This window comes from Mastacembelus armatus, chromosome 10 (genome assembly GCF_900324485.2).
Source record: "Mastacembelus armatus chromosome 10, fMasArm1.2, whole genome shotgun sequence".
Lineage (NCBI taxonomy): Eukaryota > Metazoa > Chordata > Actinopteri > Synbranchiformes > Mastacembelidae > Mastacembelus > Mastacembelus armatus.
In genome coordinates this window covers 4,945,677-4,969,202 of record NC_046642.1, presented here as the reverse complement: position 1 = coordinate 4,969,202, position 23,526 = coordinate 4,945,677, and the positions used below count along the sequence as shown (strand labels likewise).

Here is a 23,526-nt window from a genome sequence, read left to right as displayed (position 1 = left end):
CATTGGAGAGTTGTGCAAAAATGAAATGCGTGAGAGGCACAGAATGGGGCTAAATCATTACCCTGGCCAATAAGCTATTCTAACAAAACAAAACATGCAATACTCCCAGCCATTAATGGAAGACCAGGACACAAGTTAAAGTTTATGTGTTTCTGAGGTAGGCCCACTGGTGATTCTTTACCCTTTCAATTCTGTTGGTCCAGTATTTAATTCTGAACCTCAGTATAGTCACTGACTGTATTGAGTAGTTTCCTCAGGGAAGTGTGTGTGTGTGTGTGTGTGTGTGTGTGTGTGTGTTACTTTGAGGTTTCCTGAACATGCAAATTCTGTGGACCGTGGTTATTACCCTTGATCAACAGACATACTTACACCAAAGCTTTGTTTGCCTTCAGATATTAGCGGTTATGCTGACCCTTATAGATATACGTAATAAGTGCAGGGTGGCCATTGTGGTGTCATTTCATATGAGCACTGCCTGCACAGCACATGGATGTTGCTTTAGCAAAGGCTTTGCACACAATGGACAATCAATAGACCACCACTTAACACTAGTGGGCTACAGTGAGTGGCACAACCATCTGCCCGTCTATCTGACATTGAGGAAACAATTATAGTGTCATTGATAGCTTGTTATCTGTACTAGGCCCATGGTCTTTGCAGCTTTATACAAGATATAATTTGTATATTTGATGGATACCATTGTGATTATGGAAACAACGATGACTTTCATACAGACTTTGGTTGTGCAGAGTCTTTGAACAGATTTTGTTTTGTTTTTTTCTTGTAAAAAAAATCCCCCCAAAAACAAAAAAGTCGTTTTTATCTAAATGTTTCTCAGTGCATCAAATCCACTGATTCTTTTTTTTTCAGCTATGGTATATTATTGGATTATTAATCATGTCACATTGTATTGTTTTTCAGTCATGGTAACATTTTCTCATCAGGAAATATTTGCAGGTGGTTCTGCTGACCCTTTTAAAATGGTAACTGAAAATTGATACGGAAGTGAAAATATGATTCAGAGCTGGCAGTCTTGAGAACACCTGTGATCTAGCTGGCAAATGGGTCCAATTAAACAATATTGGGCTTGGATAAAATATGTCCTACCAGGAGATTCCATTAAAAAAAAAATTACTGGTATCATGGTAAATTAACATGCAAAGGTATGAACTCATGTTGTGTCAGTATACAAAAAAATCATTAAGGAGGTTTTTGAAATTATGAAAAATGAATGGAAAGACTGATTAGGACAGTTTGATCAATGTCTAATGACTGAAACAGTGTGATGTATAACAGAATGCAACACAGTTGTCCACACATTTTTTTCACAAGACTAAAAGCCTCTTTGTGGTATTGCATATCATGTGATTTTGTGCTGGTCTAATTTTCAACCTGTTTAAATGGCAGTACCTTTCCTGGTGATGTGTACAAGCAGATAGTGAGTGTGGTGGCTGACACAGTTTATCCTAATGGTGTTGGCAGGGCATCTCTGTCCGAATTAGCTCATCGTTAGAGGGATCCGTCATTGTCGCTCAAGATTGACCACAGCGCGATTTGACCCTCCTCCTCACCCTGTTGTCACATGGCAGGTTAAATAACTGACCACTTGACAGCTCCTGTTCATTATGGACTATAACTGGAAGTGCACTGGTTCTTGTGACAGTGGACTAAGGAAAGTATGTGTCAGACATGCAGCTTGGTTCTCAGTAGCAATGGGCTGGGGATGCTAGAAGAGGTTTTCACAGTTTGAATTTGTGTCCCTTCATCTTTGCAATGATTTTGCCAACTAGCTGATTTTTTTTTTTTTGATAAAATCTGACGTTGGGTTGTGTGGTGGATTTTTATCACATAGACTCAATCAACAAAGTGTACATGGAGTTTTTTAAAGAGCTTCTCCACTACTGTCTCCCTTAGGTCTTTCTTTGTATTCTCTGTAAAAGTGACTGCAGGCGATCATATTGGAACAGGCATAATATCAGATTTGCAGATGACAAGGTGATCGTGAGATTGCTTTGGAGAGGGATTCTAGTGTGGATCTATATTTTTCAGGACACATGCAGTCATATTTAGCAGATTCTTGGCTACATTCTATATTACACTCATCAAACCTCATCACACCTCACACTCAGGCTTTGTTTGTGAAAGAGCTCTCTATGACGTGTGTTTATTGGATCACTGGGTGGGGGTTGGGATATCTAGCGCTCCACAACCATGCATTGAAGTCTGAGATCAAGCTTATGAGGTTATTGATAGAAACATTTACTAAGCTCAAGCTTTAGTAGATGGAGAAGCTACAGTATATTATATCTTGAGTCTTGCATGCTCAGCTCTGTTGCAGCCTATTTCACTCTTGGCTGCAAATTGAATGCCATTTCTTTAGACCGTAAAAGCATTGAAACTAACTATTTGAACTGTATACATCTCTGTCTATCTCAATCATATTTTATGGGACCAGGACTATGAAACCCAAGACTGTAACAGCTAATCTTGAAATTATGAGTGAAATCAATTCTTGTAGTCTCACAGGAACAAAAACTGGCATGCACCTGCCCCTCCATACTTCTGCTTTCACCACTCTGTTTATTTTCAGCAAGTATCTGGGCTCAGGACAGATACCTCTACTCCTTGTTTAGCCATGTGGCAAAGCTAAAGGCCACAAACAATAGTCCTGCACTGCCGTGACCCTGCCAAAGCTGGAAGGACAAGCTGCCCCACTTTACATTGTTTCCACATATTCTGGACCACACCAGGAGATGAGTGCAGGTTTGCAGCCACGATATAGAGATAAAGGAGAAAACAAATGCATTTGGGTATTTAGTGGACATTCATTACCCTTGTAACATGTCAAATAAATGAATCTTAGCTTGTCATTACTCAGAAAGACAGATCCCACTGTGATTCAAACCTACCAAAATATTTATGTATTTGTGAAATGACCATGGCATGATAGTGTGTTACATACAAAAATAAATGGGTGGAAAAATAGCTGGAATGCAAATGTAGCACGACTGTGCCTTGTTATTGCATTAACAGGACAAACAAATGCTGATTTGTTTTTTAAAATATGTAAAGGAGAACAGTATTTACTTTCAGCAAAGTTAAAACTGCACAGGATATTAGCATAGACCAGCTGCTGTTTTTTAAAGATTCATTAACACACTGCAGAGAAATCTGTCGTGTAAACCTAATACTTATTGCATACAGCTGAGTCTCAGTAAGGTGATAATTTATATATTGTGAATAAATATTACAAGGATTATAAATTTAGCCTTACTACATTACATTAGCTGCTGATCAGCTTGCAAAGGAATCAGTTGACGCAGACTGTAAAACAAAGCTGCCCTGTCTCTCACCATCCTGCTCAGTATGAGCAGCAGGAAGAGGAAAAGCATCAGGATGCTTTTTGAACTTAAGCAGGAAGAATGTCTTGACAACAGAACCCCTTTCCCCCGAAGTGGTTTTTGTTTTCTCGAGCTGGGCATTGTTTTGTGGCTGTCCTCCTATTTTGTGAGGGCATCAGAACTATGCTATCTATTTAAAAACCCTCCTGATTGCTGGCTCATAAAATTAGGTTGAATGCCTGTAGCAGCTTTTTTCGAAAGGAGTTGTAATGTTGGAATTTTCCCAGGCAACACAGACTTTTCTAGTTCTCCAACCCTTCCATCCATCCTGTAAATTTAGGCACTGCTTGCCTTGGCATTTGTTGCACTCTGTAGCACTAACCCTGTAGAAGTGAAGTGATGTCACATGTTATTCTTGTGTTGAAAGTGGGGGCTGAACACAGGCTGAAGTGGTTACACACACACAGTGGTCACAGTGACGTCTTTCTCCCAGTTTAAATTCATTTCAGGGATGATTTCAGGAAGAAAAGAGAAACAAATACACCAACAGACAGTGCAGACAGAGGACTGGCCCAACTTCTGATTGGCTCATTTAAAAAATGCTTTTCATTTCACTTAAGCATTTTTTCATTATATTGTTATAGTGATAAAACAAGTACAGACTACTAGTCGGTGGATTTGTAAATTCTATTGATTATAGTATTAAAATCCTTGATTCCTCAGTGTTATGACTTACAGGGAGGAACTGATGAAAAGGTTTGGGCTAATCTTAAATCATAAACCCCTTTGTTACAGAAAGACAGTATTTATGGTGGTTTTACAGTTTAATTGAACAGCAAAATGTCTGATATCATAGTTGACTACAAGCCAGAAAACATTTGCAATCCACAAAGTGCTCTTTACTGTAATACACCAGGATGTTTGTGTAGCCTTGTGTGCCTGTTGCTCCCTAAAATCTAATAATGAAAAGAGCAGTACAATGTAATTCATGTTTGAATCTTTGAGATTGAAGTAAGGTAAACACAATGGCTTCACCACTGGAAGCATGATTAGTTGGAACCCTGGGTAACAGCATTGTTATTTTATTTTATTTTATTTTTTATAAAAGGGTGATAATTGCATTTCAAGTTGCATCTTTTCTGACATATGATATGTCCTACTTGGTTGTATTCCAAAGACAGATATGCAAACACGCAATTTGCAGCTGCATTGCATTCTGGTCTATTAAGGATACTGAGGCAGAAGAAAACTTTGTCTATTGTGCTGTAGTTTATTCTCAGTATGATTAATGAGTGGTGATGCAAAATATGATGAGCTCAGAAGGACTGACACTAAAAGCCATAACCCTTTGCTGATTTTAAGCTTGTTGGAAAATGTCTGTTCATAATATAAAGAAAAGACTCATCAATCCAACAATTTTCTCTGAATTTAAGATCAAGCTACAATAAAGTACAAGCCCAACACCACTGATCTCTTTTCCCAAATCTAAGTTCTGCATGTTGAGCCCATTGGAATCATTTTGATGTTTTAAAAAAAAAAAAAAAATTGAAGCTAGAGAATAATGTTGTGCTAAAAACTGAGTCAGCAGTCTGATTTAGTTTTTCAGTACCATTAAAAGACTGTTAGTCTTTAAGATACATTATTCTTTCGGAGGTATAATGAAAAAAGTATTAATTTGCCTGCAAAAGTGATATCATTCACCAGAATCATATCTGTGTTACTTTTGCAACAATAGAGAGTGAGAGGAAGTTGAAGCAACAATTTTTGAAATGTTTATCGAGAGACCCCATGCTGGTTTCTGAGTTTCTTACTCTGCATTTTTCTGTACTTTCTTATTGTGGTTTTCAATGCTGACTTACTGAGGGCTCACTCCAGGTTATGTTATCCACACAGTGTCTCCTTTGATCTTTGTAGTTGCACATTTCTGTTTTTATTACTTTGCAAAATATCAAAAAGAAAATTCTTGGCTTTTGTTTCTATAGATTACATGCATTGGATTGAAGTTCTGGTACTGTATTTTGATTGTAAACTTTTACTTTACAGACAGGCTGATGTGTTTTCTTCAGGGTCACACTGTACATATGTTGCACCTGAATCACCATTATAATATCAAAGACATGTTTTGGTTCGGTATGTTCACATTCCTAGAGATATTTTTATAAGTGGTGAAAACAGCTCAGGAGACACGGCTCCAGATATTCCATTGGCCTTCACAACAGAAGGTAAAAGACGCCACTGACACTCAGTGACCGCAGTCTTTACATAACTTAGCTGGACACCCACCTGGCTGCTTGGAGAGCTTAAAGAATAATCCATTCATTTCCAATAATTACACGAGTGCTATTGAATTGCACTTCTTGCTGTGGCTATTATTAAGAACTTCATTCCTAAGTGAGATTTTGGAAATTCCAGCATTAGGAAAAAGTGACACCTACAGTACAGAGAAGATTGATACCATTGATTGATAGCAGAAAATAAAACACAGTGTAAAGTTCAGTAGGCGGTCGCTAAATCCTTAGCTGACACAAAGTGTCACTCTTTACTGTAGTGGCATTGAATGTCACTGAGTTGAAGGTAATGGTTGTAATGTTATTGTAAACAACTACCACACTGCTTCATGTGTGTTTGCCTTTTAGCCTCAGTCCCATGCAGTACAGTCTCATTCTGTTGTATAATCTGCTGTATAATCCTCCCTCTTGGTGAACTGCTCAGACATGACGTGGATCAGATGGAGAGCTGATTAATTGGAGTGATTAGAGATCTCTAAATCCCGGTATACAAATTGTCCGTGTAGCTAATACTTGTTCACAGTGTTTGTAATAATGGCACTGATGGTTGTTTGTGTACAAACAGGGTAAAGATCAGTGAAACTTTTTTGGCAGGGCTGGGGATAAAATTAACAATGCTTTTGTCTTTGGAGTTTTTAATTTGGAGATTAATGTAACACATGACTGCACATGCTTACAGCTTTTTCCACATAATTTATTTTTGCTATCTGAAATAGTTGGAAGGGGAAAGGGTAAAATCATTGCTTAAATTCTTTGTATAGGCTGAAATTAAATCTCACATACTCCGTTTAACAGAACATATAGATGTCAGTGTAATTGGTAAATTACTTTTTTGAAATAATTTATTTTGCAGACATATTTACCATCAAAAGTGCTATTTGTCATCAGTGTCATCAGCCTGAACAAGGCACGTCACATGTCCCGGCTAGTCAGCCAGCTTCATTAGTGTAACAGCTCTATGTCTGTCCACTTGTAGGAACCAGAGCCAACTTCATTAGCACCATGCCTCTACTGCATTGCTCACCTGCTTAAGTTTAACCTTTTAAAAATTAATCATCTAGGCACTCATAGCTTCTCTCATTGTATGTATATAATATGTTTCTTGTATTAAGCCCTTTTAGGAGATTGATACTCTTGCAAAAATTAGACCTACTGGTGTCATTAAGTTGGTTTGGCTTGGTTTTCAGCTTGCTTTTATCGTATGGATCTTTTATTCAATGGACTTATCGATGGTAACAGATTTTTGAAAGGTACATGGACATCAAAAGAGTGTGAGTGATTATAAAGATATTTATTAGTCATTCTTCAACATTATAAAATACAATAATCTCAGTGAGTCTTTGGAACAATATATATAAAATGCAGCTTATGTATTGTGCAAGTGCCTCTTTTAAAGCCTCTCATATTGAAGGAATATGGAAAATCTTCCAGTAGCCAAGTGTGTGTCTGCATGCAAAGAAAGTCCTCTCTTGTCTAGTGTAAACAAATATGCACCGCAGGGCAAAAAGACGTAAGTGAATGTGTGGGATGGTGACAGATGAGAGGAGCGAAGAGGAACGAGTATAAAAACATTCAGCCAAAACATGTTAGGCCTATTGGATAATTTTACATTCATTTGTGAGGATAGTCTGCTGAGGGTCAAGCTCTCCTGTTGAGTCATTACACTGCTGGATGTGTCTTTGATCATACAGCTGTATTCTCATTCTATTCTTCACTCATTCACTTGAACTTTGGCAGGGCAGTTATAGGGCAGGGGGTGGGATTGAGGCGGGCCAGCCAAAATGAAGCAGAGTTATATTAAAAAACTGGATTAGTTTCAACTTTCTCTGCCAGTTAACATGACATCATCCAGTGAGGCACTGCATTTGCCAATCACATGCATGCAAACATACATTCCTGGTCGACTGTTTTGTAACATGCATGGTGTATTTCTTCTGTTTATCACACCCAACGATTAAACAGTTGCCGCTATGATAACTGCAGGGCTATAAAAGCCTGTCTGTGAATCTAACAAACCACTGTACTGTGTTTTGTCTAATAAGCTTTACATGAATCCTTTTCTCTAACTGGACCAGATCGTATTTCACTGTCCCACTGGTATATGAAACAACACACCCCCCATCACCGTAATCCCTTGTGTTGTTTTAACGAAGGACAAATATTTGTGTGAATCCAGCTTTATGTGACATGTCATGTCTCATTCAAACTGTGGTATATTATCAACTGTACTGGGGTGGTGACTACTTGCCATATGAGCTGAAAGAGGTGATTCATTACAGCACTAGCACTGAGCAAAAGCAGCCGTCTGTAGCAATGAATGCTGTTATCAGAAATGAAAATTGCTGCAGCAGCAGCAGCCCTTGAGTTCACAGTGGGAACACAAATGGATGGTCTAGAATGTAAGCAAAGAAGGTAGGAGCAAAGCCTCCCCACCACATTGTTTTCCCCATTTATAAATCAGTGATTAGAAATGCTGTTGTTCCACGTCCTGTGTGCAGTAGAGTGGATTTGTGTAGGATATGTTGAAACCTTATCTTTGTAATTGGTCCCTAAGGGTTTGTCTAACCTGTGGCTGGTCACGTTTCCAGCTCTGCAGCCCTCTGTCCCTCTGTTGCCCATCAGGGAAAATGTTCATTCATTACCGAGGCCTGAACATAATCTGATTCTGACTGGAATGTGTGACAGTTTTTCCCTGCTTCCTGCTCTTTGAGACTAAGGGGGATAATTATCTTTGCTTACATGAGCCGAACCACCAATTACATTTTGTGTCTGTGCTTAGATGCCAGTTGAGAGCTTGTGTGTGCCCAGATATTCTACAGTAGTCTCTGAAACAAGTTTCTGGAAAGACCTTTATTGCTGTGCTGTACAATATTCCCCTTGCAGCCCAGTTGACATTGATGTGGTGACATTGTTCTATGCTTTTCCTGCACCATCGCAGTAATCATTTTTTAAAATGTGATCTCAGTGCAGCAGAGCATTATTTTTTTTAAACAGCATCAGCTCATCTGTGTCTCAGACCTTGACCAGGCTAATTGACACTTGCCTTGGTTGACCTCAAACCACCATCCACTGCCAGACGTTTTCCCATATGGCCCTATATTTCCTTCACACATAAAGCATCCCTGCTGAGAGCAAACCCTTTTCAATTAATCATTCTCGCCATGATTAGTATGCAGATCTCCTTATGTGTTATGTATCCTTGATATAGCAAAGACCAAGTGTCAAAAATAGGCTTACATAATGCCACATTAGCTGTTCTTTTGAGCTAATGCTTGTACAATCTTCTTAAGGCATCATTTGGTCTTTTGTGATTGAGTAATGTCATTAGTTCTTTAGTTCTGTTTGAAAGCAAAGATTTACAATAGAAGGCCACACATTACACTCTTTTGAAAATCTTGTTGAGAAAAAGGGTGTTAGTCTGAACTATACAGCACAACACAATGGACATCAATCAGTCCGGTCATGAGTCACAGTCGAAATGACAGAAGCCTGATGGGCCTGCCCATGTATTTACTGTCATATCACACACCATCAGTGTATTTTCGCCGTTGCATAATACATACAGTTGATGTGATTGTGTATGAATAGTGAATAGTAAAGCACTTCCCATCATACATGTTTAGTTGGTCACAAACTGAAAAGCTGAGATGACAAATATTTCTGTGAACATGTTTCTGAAAAAATAAAAACATGCACATGCAGTGTAATCTGTAAACCACACAAGTTTCAAATTCATATACATGTGTCATGTCGTTTATAGTGACTTCTTGCCATTTATTCATACTTAAAAATATGATCTTAAACTTTCATTTTTTAAGCGATGCATATCTGATACAGTGACGTAAGTTGGGCTTTTTTTCTTACCTTTCTTATAAACACATGCTTGAGATATTAAATTTATAGCTACCAATTTGTGAAAGTCACATTTTTGATTCTTAGAAAACTGCTCAAATTGTCCCTGTACTCTATAAGGAATGAATTCAGTTTTCTGTCGGGGATAAAGAGGAAAAAAACCTCTACAACGCTGTGAAACACTTACACACTTACACATGACCAGAAAAATCCTAGAGTAATTTATATTCTTCGTGGTTTGTATTTATTCTGTAAGCTATTTTTTTAATTATGAAGAAGCTTGAGTGGCATAGATGATGAATTAATGTGATTGTTTAAACAAATTTCAGTTCTTGGACATTTAGACCAATTGCTTAAATAGATGTCATCTGAAAAGACTGTGATGTGTGTGTATATTTAACTCTGGACTTTAAGTACTTAGGTTTTCTAAGTGTCATGACACATGTGGTTCACACTGGGACAACGTTCTCATGCTTTTGTTGCACTGCCAGCTTGTGTTGGTCTGATGGCCTGTGGGTGTGTTTTTATTGGCCTAAATGAAGACTGTATTGGATTGTAATTGGAGGGAAAGATGCAGGCCACTCATGCATGCTTCCCTGTAGGCTTGGGCACTTTTGAATCTACCAGTAAGTGTGGTGAGGACCACACAATGACTCCCTGTTACAACCAGCTTCTGCCTGTCACAATCAGTTAAAATCACACCAGTTATATTATCACTACACTGGAAATAACTTTAATTTAAATTGTACCAACTACAGTAGTACATATCTCAAGCAGACAAACAAAGGCTTGTATTATAGCCCTGTGCCACATGAATTACAGTCTAACTTCTAGCTTCATTTTATAGCAGAAAATGCTTAATAAGAACAGATAAATAAGCATAGCCACTTTACTGAAAAGACAATGACCATATATCAGGGAAGGTCTAAGGTAATTTACAGACCGTGTTTTCAGGTGAGAAAGATTTACATACATATGACAATAAAAAATTACATATTGTTGCAGATCGGTTTTCTGCTCAATGATAATCCAATTTTAAGAAATGGCATTTAAATTGTTTATCTCAAATACCAAAATCAACATGCAATACTAAGCAACAAACACCTTGTGACTGAAGTCCTAAAAATCACAGTGGATTTCCAGGTTTCTATTGTAAAACATCCTCAGGATATGCCCTGGAATCTCCGTCCGTCCAGAGCTGAGACCTATTTTAGTCCAAGTGAAGTGAAAGGATTTGGGTGGTATCTAAAGAGAATTCTGTAAACAGGAAACTTCCATTCAAGACTAGGTGAGTTGGACCAGCCAATGTGGTGCAGATGCTGAACACAAGAAAACTATAAGTTACTGACAAGTGCACCTCTGACATCCTGAGCAACTCTTCAAGAACTGATTGAAATGTAGGGTTCTAGCAAGTACTTGGTTATTATAAATAATTTTCACACAGGAAAACTAGTTGACTTTATATACTTTATATACAAGTGTTACATCTCGCAGTTTGTTTCTGTAGCTGTTAGGACCCCAACTGGTAATGTGAACTGAGGATGTGGTGAGTTGCCAAAGTGAGGGCTTTCCATCAGCTTTTAGAAACAATGCTCTCATTGTCTCCTTTGGATTGAAGCTTTACAGTGTGACAATTGCTGCCTTTGAGATAAAAAGGTGAGGAGTCACACCTAGCACAGGAACACAAGCAGGCACTAGACCCCACTCCTTTGTGATGGCAAACCATGAAAGAGCAGAGATGACAGTGTTGTCTAGTTACTAACAAAGGAAATGCTGCTGGCTCGCTCTCAGCTCAGAGGGAACATGCTGTTCATGTGCTGATAGTCCTGCTGTGGAAACACTCCAAACATGAGACCACTGGCACTGCCAAGGTTGCATTTAAAATTAATTTAGGAATTTAGTGCACCAGATTACCACATCGAAAGCAGTAAGTCATTTTTAAGTAATATATGTCTCCTGCATTTGTGTTGATTTGTGTTATCTCTGGTCTGTGTTTAATTCTGGTTGTATCCCTGATTTCTATCATGTTGCACCTTCATTTATTGCAGGTACTTACCGCAGTGTAACTATATCATACAAAGGACTTTATCCAATAATTATTTTAGTATTATTATGTAGGCAGTTTTTAGTAAATTGTTTTGCAATTGTCCATTATTTAGTTACAATGTAGGTGTAAAATCATATGATATCAGTACAAAAGTTGTTCATTACTCAGGCCACTATAAGAGGAGTATATCCAAAGAGCTTCAGATCAAAGCATGTTTACATGAATTGTTAATACTCAAAATACTCAAATTGTGAATTCAGTCAAGATGTCGACACTTATGCTAACTTTTTGCTGCCACACTAACATTTAAAAGAGATTCTTCTTAACAAAAGTATATTAACTTTTATGTCAGACTGCTTACAAACAAACTGTGATGTCCTTCTGGTGATCAAGAAGTATTTGAGGCATGTGGGGCCCAAAAAGAGAAATCTGGCCTGTGTGAAAGCCGTCCTGGTGAAAGAGGTTCTCTGGTTGTTCCCTAGCAACCAGCAGCCAGAGGAGCATTGTAATGTGGCAATTACTTTATGCAGAATGCAATAGGAGAAAGAAATAGAGGTTTTAAAGATTGATTATTGAATTCTATAAATTTTTCAAATGCACTGAGGGGGAAGGTTTTGGATTAATGGCTCTACAGTTTGAAAACAGACCAGATGGATGCAGTCACAGCCAAGTATTGAACCCAGGCAGAGGTCGGAATTAGTTTTATTTTTCTCCCATTGTGGAACTCAGGGATTTCATTAGTAACCCTCCTTCAGCCTTTGGATTCTATTTGTGTCATCTTAATTGGACAGAAGAAAGGGAGGAGAGATGGAAGTGTTTCTGGATCATTTAGGCCGCCAACCAAGCCATTTGCCCTGAGAAGATTAAAGTACATCCCCATCCACCGCTGCCCCTTCTCGGCTTGTTGTCCCTTTGAGGTCTTATGAATTGATCTTTATATGATGTTGTGTAACTTTGTGATGATTGCGCTGCTGCTCTTTGAGGCCTTTGTTTGAGTGAGATGGAGCGGGTTTCATTTGGCTGGACAGCTGGCTTTGTTACTCGGTTCAGACTGAGGTTCAGTGATGGAGCTGAGAGATCTCTTTGTGTCCTTGTATAGATGAGATTTGTGCTACTTGTTTATGGATAAAGTAAGGTGATGTTTTGGTCCAAGATATCATTAGCATTATTAGTCTTCATTAGAAACAAAAAAATTAAATGCTTTTATTTACATCCTCTTTAACAATCCATTTTATAATAATTAAAGCAAACAAAAATAACACCAGAAGTATAAACTTAATATTTACCATCAAGACTACAACAGGGGATTAATAATTTTCTGACTGGGCAGACCATTCTGCTCAGGCATCTATGAAAAACTCCCCATTACATCAATCAATGTGACATCATCAGATATCTTGCTTTGGCTGACCAGTAGTCCACAGTGCCAAAATATTCAATGTATTATAATCTAGGGGACCAGTTTCTTGCAAGCAACTGGAATCATCAAATGTTGAAACTTTTTGACTTTAATAACTTTAGTAATTAAACAATGAAAGTAGTTACAGATTAATTTTTGCAGTTGTTTAATCAACAAATGCTCTACAACCATGTGTGATGATTTGAAACTGCATCGTTTTTCTTCCTAAGCTGAGATTGCGACACAGGATTTATTATTATTATTAATTTTGCAGACCTACTGTTGGTGCAGTGTGTGAGCGGGGACTGTGTTTATGGTTGGACAGTGATTGATCTTGAATAGGACTGTGGTCATTGTACAGGTTGTCATGGTGTAACACTGTGGTCACCCTTGTGTCACAAAACCATAGACTGGACGATTTTTGCTTATATAGAGTCTTATCAAATGGCTGCAGATGGCCCTGATTTTGGTGTAAATTCTTAGTTTGTGGTCAGTCTAGATGTATAAAGGATATCACTGTGATTACTGTGTTCAAGTCAAACATAACCAGCATTAAAGCCTTTCTAGTGGTGAAAACCTGACAGCATAATATGATTAAAGCTGCTGAACAGTTTCTAACATGTCTTTCTGTTTGGTGATATAGACATGGAATGAAAACTCAGTAGCTGAACTTTCCACCTCAGGATTTCCTCAAGGTGGATCCTACAATTGTACATGGACCATTAACTCTTTGCATAAACAGCTGTTCCCAAGTAACTGCAGAAACCTGCATTGTTTTATGGAACAATAACAGCAGATGAGAAAATGTTTAGCATGAGTTTAAGTGTCGATTTATGACCATTTGAAACAACTTCAAGTCCTAACAGTTCAGGACTAACCCAGCACACACTCTCACTCTATATACTCTAATCCCAGATCTCTAATTTACTTGTGTGATGTAGTGGCCGTGTTTCATTATTGGGTGTAACTGAGTCACCACACATCATCCAGTGTTAATTAAATTGTTGTGAGATTATGTTTTAGTGTTATTTAGAGCAATGTGGTTAATATTAAAATAGCATCGTGCAGGAGAGTTAATACTCATTTCAAAGGCAGCTTCACTTGTTTTTACTGTTAAAGATGGAAGTACAGTAACGTGCTGTTACAGCGTTTGCTGCAGATTCTAAATTAGCAAACAGTATGAAGGCTTGAGGCATGAAATAGTCTTTTCTCACCATGTGCAGTTCTTTGTGTAAATCATCTTGATGTTGGTTAGTAAATTAATAAAAATGCTCCACTTTACAGTGAACAATGTAGATGTTTCATAATACTAGAGGCTACTTCCACATTTTGCTAATAAATTATTCCTTTTATTTTCAATTCTCCACCTTTTTTTTAATTCTTATACTGTGGAAATTTTTTCATGACTAGGTTTCTTGGCATTATCAGTGATTGAAAAGACATTTGTTTTAAGACAGGGGGTCTAGTATATGAATAATTACATTATTTTGAATTTATTACACATTGTATAAATAAATCTCTGACTAATTAATGTTCCACTATTGTTGTCAAGGATCATACAATTGTGTTTGCAACACATCCCTTGAAATAACTGCTTTCTAGTTTGCTGATAACTGTGATAACTATTTCAATTCAGCCTTGACTGTTCTGCCTAAAGGGGTTAAAGAAGATGATAATGAGATTTCTTGTAATTTTTAATCTGAAGGGTTTTTTGTAGCTTGTCCTGGATTGCTATCATGCTGCCATTGTATTCGGATTAAATCCAGCAGTAAGTTATTCTCAACACCTTCTTTACTCTAGAAGATATATTTTGATATGCCGAAATGAAACTTGAGCCAACACTTTATATAACACACCACTTTATCTCTACAATAAATTGCTGGAGGTTTGGCTATAAATTCTATTTTTGGAAGCACTGGGCTGAAGACACACACTTGCTCATGCTTCCAAATCAACATCTGTGTCAGCTAGCTGCAGTACGGATCAAAGCAGATGGGATGAAAAGGTCATTTAGCCCCTAGCATTAATTTAGACATGCTTATTACTAAGACTGCCAAAATTTGTTGGCTTTCAATGAAACGCATGCACGCATCTTATTTATGTATTGTTGTGCAATTCCTGCAAAAACATTTAATAAAACTCACTATGTGCTGCTGCATCTGCAGTCCAGCATGCATCTAATTTTCATGCTTCAAAAGATTCAGTGTGTTTCAGTTCTTGAAGGTTTTATACTGGCAGGCTGCTCAAGTAGGTGCTGTTAAGCTCATTCACATGCCTCCCTGATTCCTGTTCCAGCCAGTCACCAGGTCCACCAGCTGCCTGACCGTGGTGGGAAATAAACCACAGCTCCCAAGTGCTTTTAAATAGTTTCTGTGACTGTGAACAGCCACTTCAGTCACCCACCATCATTCAGGGGTTTAATTCTATTCAATAAATTCCATGAAGCTGTTCCTGTTTCCTTGCTGTACACACTGTAGCGTTGTCTTCTTAAACTCATCTGAACAGGTGGCAGGGGAAGTGTAATTGTTTGTCTCGCACTTAATTCAGAAACGTATGCAGAGAGGAAGAGGGAGAAGCCCATGTGCTCAGCGAGCTTAACCTGCTTAGTTAACAGTGCTCAGTGCTAATCAGTCTGTTAATTAGCTTTGTGCTAGATGTGCCAACTTCATTCAGATGGCGCAGGGTTATAATGTCTTCATGGCAAAATATAAGGGATGTTTGAAGAGTTTGGAAACTGTTAATGCATATTTTCCTTCAAACAGCTTCACTCTAGGTTTGATGGCACTAATGTTTTGTCTGGATCAGTAATTTTTTTTCAGATCCTTTAGATTGACTTTATTATGTGCTATTTGCCAAAGAATCAATTAACTGCTTCAGAAAGGGAGCTGTTTGATTCTGCCAGTGACACCCTTTGCTACCATTTCATGCTGTGTCTTTAAAAAACGGGCACTCAGACCTCGACATTTGACCAGACCATCCACTGATAGCAGCATAGCGTCACTCGTAACTCTGTGACCTTGTTGTAGCTCACAAAGCCTCCACCTGCTCTCTCACACAGGCTAATGGATAAAAATATCCAGCAGATCCCACACTCTCTGTCAATAGAGATTCAAGGACAGCTGCTGGCCACCCTGTTAACGCACAGGGAATGTACAAACAAAGGCAAGGGAATGCACACATGTACAAACACATATTACCACAGAGGAAGACATGCACACGGTGGCACCCACTGGAGCATCATACTGCTGCCCCTGAGGTCTGCGAGAAACATTGTGCACATTTTAGAATAAACTGCCATCGCTGCTGTTTTGTCTGCCTCATGGCAGCCGTCCTCCTCAGTCTCACTTGGCATACTGACACAGACATGCTGCAGCATTTGTGCTGAGCAGACAATATAATGCAATATCTTGCCATTAGCAGATGTTGCACATCAGCAGCATGACCTTCCACCCTTCAACACTGGCCAACTCCCAGTAGTCTGTTTATGTCGTTACACGGCTACAGGCTGTTTACCTGCTCATACAGCAACTCTGTCCACTTCATTATGCTCCAACACGTGCTTTAAATTGTTATTCAGCCTCTGGTGCCGATATATTCTCTTTATTAGACAGCCAGACATTGATGACACTGACATTTCTTTTCAAACAAAGACAAATTAACGTCCAGTGTGGAGAATCTAAAAAATGCACAGAAGGATTTTGCTGCCTTTGTGCTTATTTGTAATGGAAGTGACATTTAGCAGTTTAACTAATGAACCCCATGAGGCATTGCCCTTTGGTGAGCTGTTGTGTAAATTTGGGCTGCAGCTTACAATTATTTTCATCATTGATTCATGTTTAAATTAATCATTTGCTCTTTCAATAGTGCCCAACTACAACTACAAATGCCCTCTGCTTTTTAAACTCCTGTGTAGTGTCTTGTAATGTCCCTCAACATTAGACCTTACTTATGTAACATACAACAATAAGCATCAAATCCTCTCAATTGAGCAGGTAGTACTTTGCATGTTTTTTTTCTTTAACCTTTTATAACGATTTTGCTCTATTTTTTGATGCCCACACCATTTGAGTTTGTGTTGGTATCTGGTAGAGCTGGAATTAAAAATCAGTTCATTCATTGGTTATTTGGCAACTATTTGATAATCAGTTAAGTAGTAAATACACATACCTTCTCCAACTAATCTAAGAAATTCTCTCTCAAGTAATTTGAATATCTTTGATTTTTATGTCGCTATTTCAAGGCAAATTTTAATTGTTAGAATGTGATAATGGATAATGAAAATAGCAGTCACTTGCAGCCTTATTTTCATTTAGAACTGGTACTGCTCCTGCAAGGCCCTACATGCATAGTCCCAATAGTAGACCCAAATGACTCTTCCACATGGTATGTTATATATTACCATCCATAGGTTAGCAAGCAGTAGGGGGTGGGAGGCATGACTGCGATGGTCTCTCTAGACCGTCTGTGTATGTATATGTCAGTGGTGTGAGACATTATCTAGCCAGTGTCATCCGAGGAATGCAAGCCTCACCCTAGCCTGACACACAAGACGGCCCCTCCGCTGTGACGGTAACAGGATCCAGGAATACCAACGCATCTATGAATGAAGAGATGCTGGCACATAAAGGCCAACCTGAAAAGGTCAAAACTTCAAAAGAATGCTGAGGGTCATGATGTACTGAGTTAAATTTCTCAACTAATGAAAATTACATATCCAAATGACATGTGACAACATTTTGGAAATAGGTTTGAAAATGTTTTAGGTATTAATAATTTTTTTTTTGTTATCACTAAATAAAAAATTCAAATTAAAAAATGTTTGTATTCACTGCATGTAGTCCTGAGATGTTTTTGCATACTGTGTCCTCATTATCTGATTCCAACCTTGGAGCAACTGCTGTAAAGTTCAGAGGTTGAATGTATAGAGTGAACAGCTCACCCCGCAGTAACAGGGTAATAACTAAGCAATTGTTATAAAAATAGGTCATTCTTGTTTGCAAGTCACGGGGGATTAATTTGCACTTTTTGCAGCTCTTTTCTCAAATAGAACAACAACACATCCTCCTCAGAAAGTGCCATGATGAGAAAGGCCATTCCTGCTTTTGCTGCCAGGGATCGAGATTATAAGCATCTTAGACAGGGCTGGTGGGATGAGCCCACTGGTGGAAAGCTTGGCTCCTCAATGCAGACCTTTGCAAACGAGAAACTGAATATAAATGTGTCTGATTTTTCTGAAGTTTCATGCACTTTGTCAGGAACACTCTGTTTCACACTTATTCACTACCAGACCTCTGAAGGTGTTTTGAGCCGAAAGCACAGCTGATGACGAAGAGAATGTTTGTCAGTTTGTGAGATTTGAACCAGCAATACTCAGAGCAAAGACCGTCACCATGCACAGAAGGAATGATTACAATTTGCCAAATTTCACAGTTTGCCAGTGAGATGTTACTCAGTGTGAAAAATCATTCAGACAAGTTCTTCGCAAGTTTCCTGGCAGTGCTCAGAGAAGTACATATGCCTCACAGTAGGCAGCCACACTGGTTTCTCTCTCGCTCTGCCTTTCTCTGTTCCTCTCTTTGGTTTGATAAGAGAAACAGGAGAGTCGGCAGACAGTCTGGTTTTCTGTGTAGAAAAGTCATGATGTGCATTTTTCACTGCTTTTAGATATCTTATGGACTAAATGCTGAATCAAACCATGATTTGGATTCATACCACTGTGTATACTCACTCTTACAACCAAACCTGAAAGAAGCATTTCACCACTCAATTAAACTTAAATTAATCAGCAACCATTAATCAATTAATAATTTAGTTGAATGAAATATATGTGGAGTAATTAAATATATGTGGAGGCACTGAAAAACCTGCTTCCCATTGTTGCTGCTAGACAGCACTGACATGAGATTTTTCAGGTGAAAGGAACGTTTCATTGCATTTTGCAGCTTGGTGAGGCAGAAACCAACATGCAATTGGGATGATTTGATAGAAGGATTTCCTCGACAGTAGTTCGTTAAGAACCAGGCCTGCATGCACAAATGCAGACGGCTCGAGATGTTAATGTGTCAGCAAAGGAGACAGGTCCATTGATTTATTCTGCTGGGCGACTCAGTGAGGGCAGTGCATCAATGAAACAGCCATCACATGTCTGGTTTTATGGCTTTACAGCACTTGATCGGTCATTCCTGCTAGATATAAAAATATAACGTAATCACCTACAGTTTGCTACCGCAATCCCTTGATGTACATTAACAGATCACTCTGAGTTACTGGTCTAAAATATGGAGCAATAAAATTTGACATTTTACAGCTAGTGTGATTCTATTTTGGGACAAAAGATGTTCAATTTTTAAAGATGTGTTACAAAGAAGCAATGTCCTTCACCTTCCTACCTGAGGCCCCTGTTTATGTCTCCCACAGGGTGCCATTGTTTTTAAAAGGTTGCAGCTTTTGTCTTCAGTAGGTGATAGATGCATGCAGAGGTCTGCTATCTGCGATCAGTCACAGCCAAATGAATAAATGGACTGACCATTTGTGCCACAGTGAAAAAGCAGATGAAAGCTTCCTATCTGGCAAGCAGACACTGTGGTGTTGAGAGATAAGAAAAGCAAAGGTGTTTTCTAACCATGGTTTTGGACAGCTCAGAGCTGTGGAATTTATGGGAGCAAATAAATTACATTGACTATTGCAGTGTTGAAATTTAGGATTTGAATCTCCTTTTCTTTTTTGTTTGTCTATTAATGTTTTGGTCAATTGATCAACATTTAATTTGCTACTATTTTGATCATCAGTTAATTATTTGAGTGATTCAGTCAAGCAAAAATACGAAACACATGGTTCCAGCTTAGTAAATTTTAGGTTTTGAGCTTTAGACTGTCAGATTAAACTATAATAGAATAATTAGATCCATGCCTGAATAATCCTGATCATTATCATCTCTGCTACTGTGTGCATGTTTGAACATTTTAACCTCTAAAAGCAATTGTTTTTCCTTGTCACCGTTTTTATCAAACCTGCCCTGCAACAAAGCAAAAAGCCTTTTTTATCATTTCAGGTCACTGATCTGGCCTTTTACAGTGATCTCATGTGAAGCAATTTGTTTTTTACTATAACCTTAGGCTCTTTTATTTTCTTCTAAGGCTCAGTTAACACAATGCAGGAAAAACATCACAACTTCCTCAACCTCGCTTTGCCCATTGAATGGTTCTACAAGCTGGCAACAGGCCCCACACTGCACCCTCTCCCTCTGGGGCCTAACATAATGGGTGGAAAATGGAGGGCGTCTTGGTCAGTGTGTGTGTGCACATTCAGGTCCCAGACATGGAAGACAAGGCCTGCTATTGTTTAATTTGTATCCTGAAGAGGAAATACCTCCACTTGTTTGACTGCATTGCACTGCAACCATCTGTCTTACAAATGAAGGTGTAAAGTGATGACATTTTGTGCTACATCAAGGAAATAAGTGGGGAAGTTAATAAATGGGCTTGACTGGCAATATTTATAATATGTGAGGAATGCCATGCTTAGTGTTGCACAACCGTGAAGTATGAGTTTTTATCAAGAACAGCATCATGTTTCTCCTCTTGTGGGGGCCACCTGTGTTCCTAGAAGGATTAGTATGGAAATATTAAGGGGGAGGGGTTTGGTGGTGCTTTACTCATGAATGAGAATTTGAAGCGTTAAAGCCAGCAGTTTTTTTTTTTTTTTTTTTAATGAACAAGCTTTGTCTTTATTCAGCACACAAACTGAGCAGAATTTTGGCTGGATGCAGCCTTCATCAGCATGTCCTAGTTTCAACTACCCACAACTCCTGTTCTCTTTCCTTACAGTTTCCCTTCTCAGAGACTGCAGGCCCTGTTTTCAGCCAAATAACTGAATGAAAATGAATCAGGCCTCACCTAAGTGATGTTGAAAGCCTGGATCAAACACCCCTTGCTTTTGATCTCAGTACCAAGTGGCAAATCCCTTGTCAGAATAATTAAAATCTATGCATGGTCTTTTATGTTTTGAATTTTAAATTTAAAAGCAGGTAAATCACATGAAAAAAGAGCTGTAGATTTTAGATTTAGATTTCATGTCCATGTATTCGTGTATCCTCTCCTTGTACACTTCATGGTGATCGTGTTTGGCTCTCTCTAATAGAGGAAAAAAAGACAGAAAATCAGACCAGAAAATGCAGGGCCTGGGGATTGGAAAAGATGGGGTCCTTTACATTCTTTCCATACAGTCAATCTGAAATATTTGAGACTGAAGCCACAATTGATGGGTTTGCATTTTTCTCCCTGTAAGGCTGCTGTTTGAGTGGTGCTGTTTTATTCACAGTGATGTCACTGTGGGTTGGGAAGAAAAAACCTGCAGCACTGCCATCTAGTGGCATTTTCTTGTCTGCATTAATGGTCACCATGCTAAAAAATTACTGTTGACACTTACGTGTTTGTTGTAGGTCACTGAAAGATATTTTGGTTTTGTTCAGTTGATTTAATTCATATTTGCTTCTAGATAAAAAAATCAGTTTTTCTATAATTTTTTATTTTTTTTTTCCCCCCAAGCTGGAGAGTATAGTCGAAAGTGACTGTAAACATTGGTAGAGTGAGGAGAGACTGACATGCATGACATGTACCCTGGCTGAAAGCGTTTGTGATTCCAGAGTTAAAGTGCAGATGCTGCAGTTATGCAGTTTGTGCTGTTTGACCACTTGGCCACCAGGCAAATCAATAGCTGACATGGATTTTCTGGAACTTCTCTCATAAATGCAAAAGAAAGAAAAAAGAAAACTTCACAAAGGTCTTCCTATAGATTAGATCTGATTGTTTCTCTCTTATAACAATAATAATAACAACCTGTATAAAAAGTTGTTTAGGTTTTAAAATCCTAAAGTGAGATTTACTAAAGCCAAAGTTAGTGGAAGTACCAAACTTAGTACCGATCACATCTATTCCAGTTACTGTGCACCCACATGTAGTTTGCGTCCATTTTTAAAAACATTTTCTATAAACTGTGCTCATTGTAAGTTGAATTTGCAGCAGATATTCATCTCATGAGGATGTAGCTCCTGTGTCCCCCAGTAGGTGGCAGTAATATATTGTCCCTGTTACATGATGGCTCCTGTTCATAGTATTTCACTGACCGCAGACACTTTGAACATAAGAATGTGGTTATGATAATATCTCTGTGTGATGTAACAGGGCCAGGCAGCCCCCGGGCCAATGCACTGGCCTTTCTGTGTTGACGTTATAAAGGCAAACCCCTAATGAAAAAAAGAGTTCAGACTGACTCCAAGGACTCAACAGCTTGTTGTATTGTTTCATAACACTGTTTTCATATTGCTTCATAGTATGTAGTAATGTGTCACATATTTAATGATGGATTTAGGTGGGGTTTTTTTTTTTGTAACAGGAGGTGATGATAAATTTTGATGGTTTTTCACTTTGCTGTTTGTAATGTGTATTTGTTGGGTGGTTTTAAAGAGAAAACTGAGGAAAAGAAGTTATGTTTGAACTTGTTAGACTGAAAATAAGGTGTCAGACACATAACCACAATACAAGGTGGCCATTCTGTGGACTTTCATGTTCATGTGTGTCTGGTGGGGTTTTAATACAGAGTCTCTGTTGTCCCTCCACTCCACTGTCACCTCATCTACCTCTAGTTGCCGCCGACAGAGGCATCCCAGTAGTGGCAACCAGCAGTGCAACACACACACACACACACACACACACACACACACACACACACACACACCACAGTCAGTGCCCCAGTGTCTACCAGTAGACAGTGGAGTAGCTGTATAGGCTGCCAGCTCTCAGAGAGAGCCACTTTGTTTTACCTCTGGCTTGGATTCAGGCCAAACAATCTGAGAGTCGCTCACTGGGTCACTTGATGAAGTAATTGAATAGGGAGTTTATAGTTGTGCAGTGTAGTTCCTTTATTTTTTTTCTCTGTGTGGAGCTTTATTGCTTTCTGTTCCAATGTTCAGTCATACAAATCAATGTCTCTCTCCTTGTGAAATGTTTTCTGTTTCATGAGAAACTGGTTTGTCCTCCGCAGAATGTACGATCAGTATTTTGAGTACTGATGTGAATACATAAACATACTGTGGCTGTGTCTGAGTCTGTTTTTGTTGACACTTTTTTCTCTTGGGGATTGGGGAGTAGTGTTGAAATAATCAGTTGATTAAAAATTAATAAAAAAATACAGATAATCAAATGATCCTATGAAATCTATTGCCAAAGAAAATTTTCACTGGTTTCACCCTTTGCTCTTTAATGCAACTGAACTGCAGCCCATGATGGACTGGCAGTCTGTCCAGGGTGTACCCCACCTCTCACCCACTCTTGGTTAAGATTGGCTCTGGCCCCTCTGCGGCCCAAAACGATGGGTGGTAGATGATGGATGGACAGTGTAGTAGAAAGTGGCGTCGATGGATGGATGGATGAATGAATGGATTACAATAAAACATAATGTTCCATATAACTGATAAATTAACTCAAAATAAATCAAAATTTGAATGATAATGCTCTGCGTTTGTCACAGTATAACTGACTCCTTTCGCATTAAGCAACATCAGTTCATAAATGATTAATATGAACACACTGATTGCAGCAG

General features: G+C 38.6%; 1 protein-coding gene across 9 annotated transcripts in view; it reads left to right on the top strand.

Moving 5' to 3' along the window:
• The window catches only part of rapgef2b (Rap guanine nucleotide exchange factor 2b), a 94,567-nt gene that overhangs the window by 982 nt on the left and 70,059 nt on the right, over positions 1–23,526 (top strand). The gene's annotated exons all lie outside the window — the stretch shown is intronic.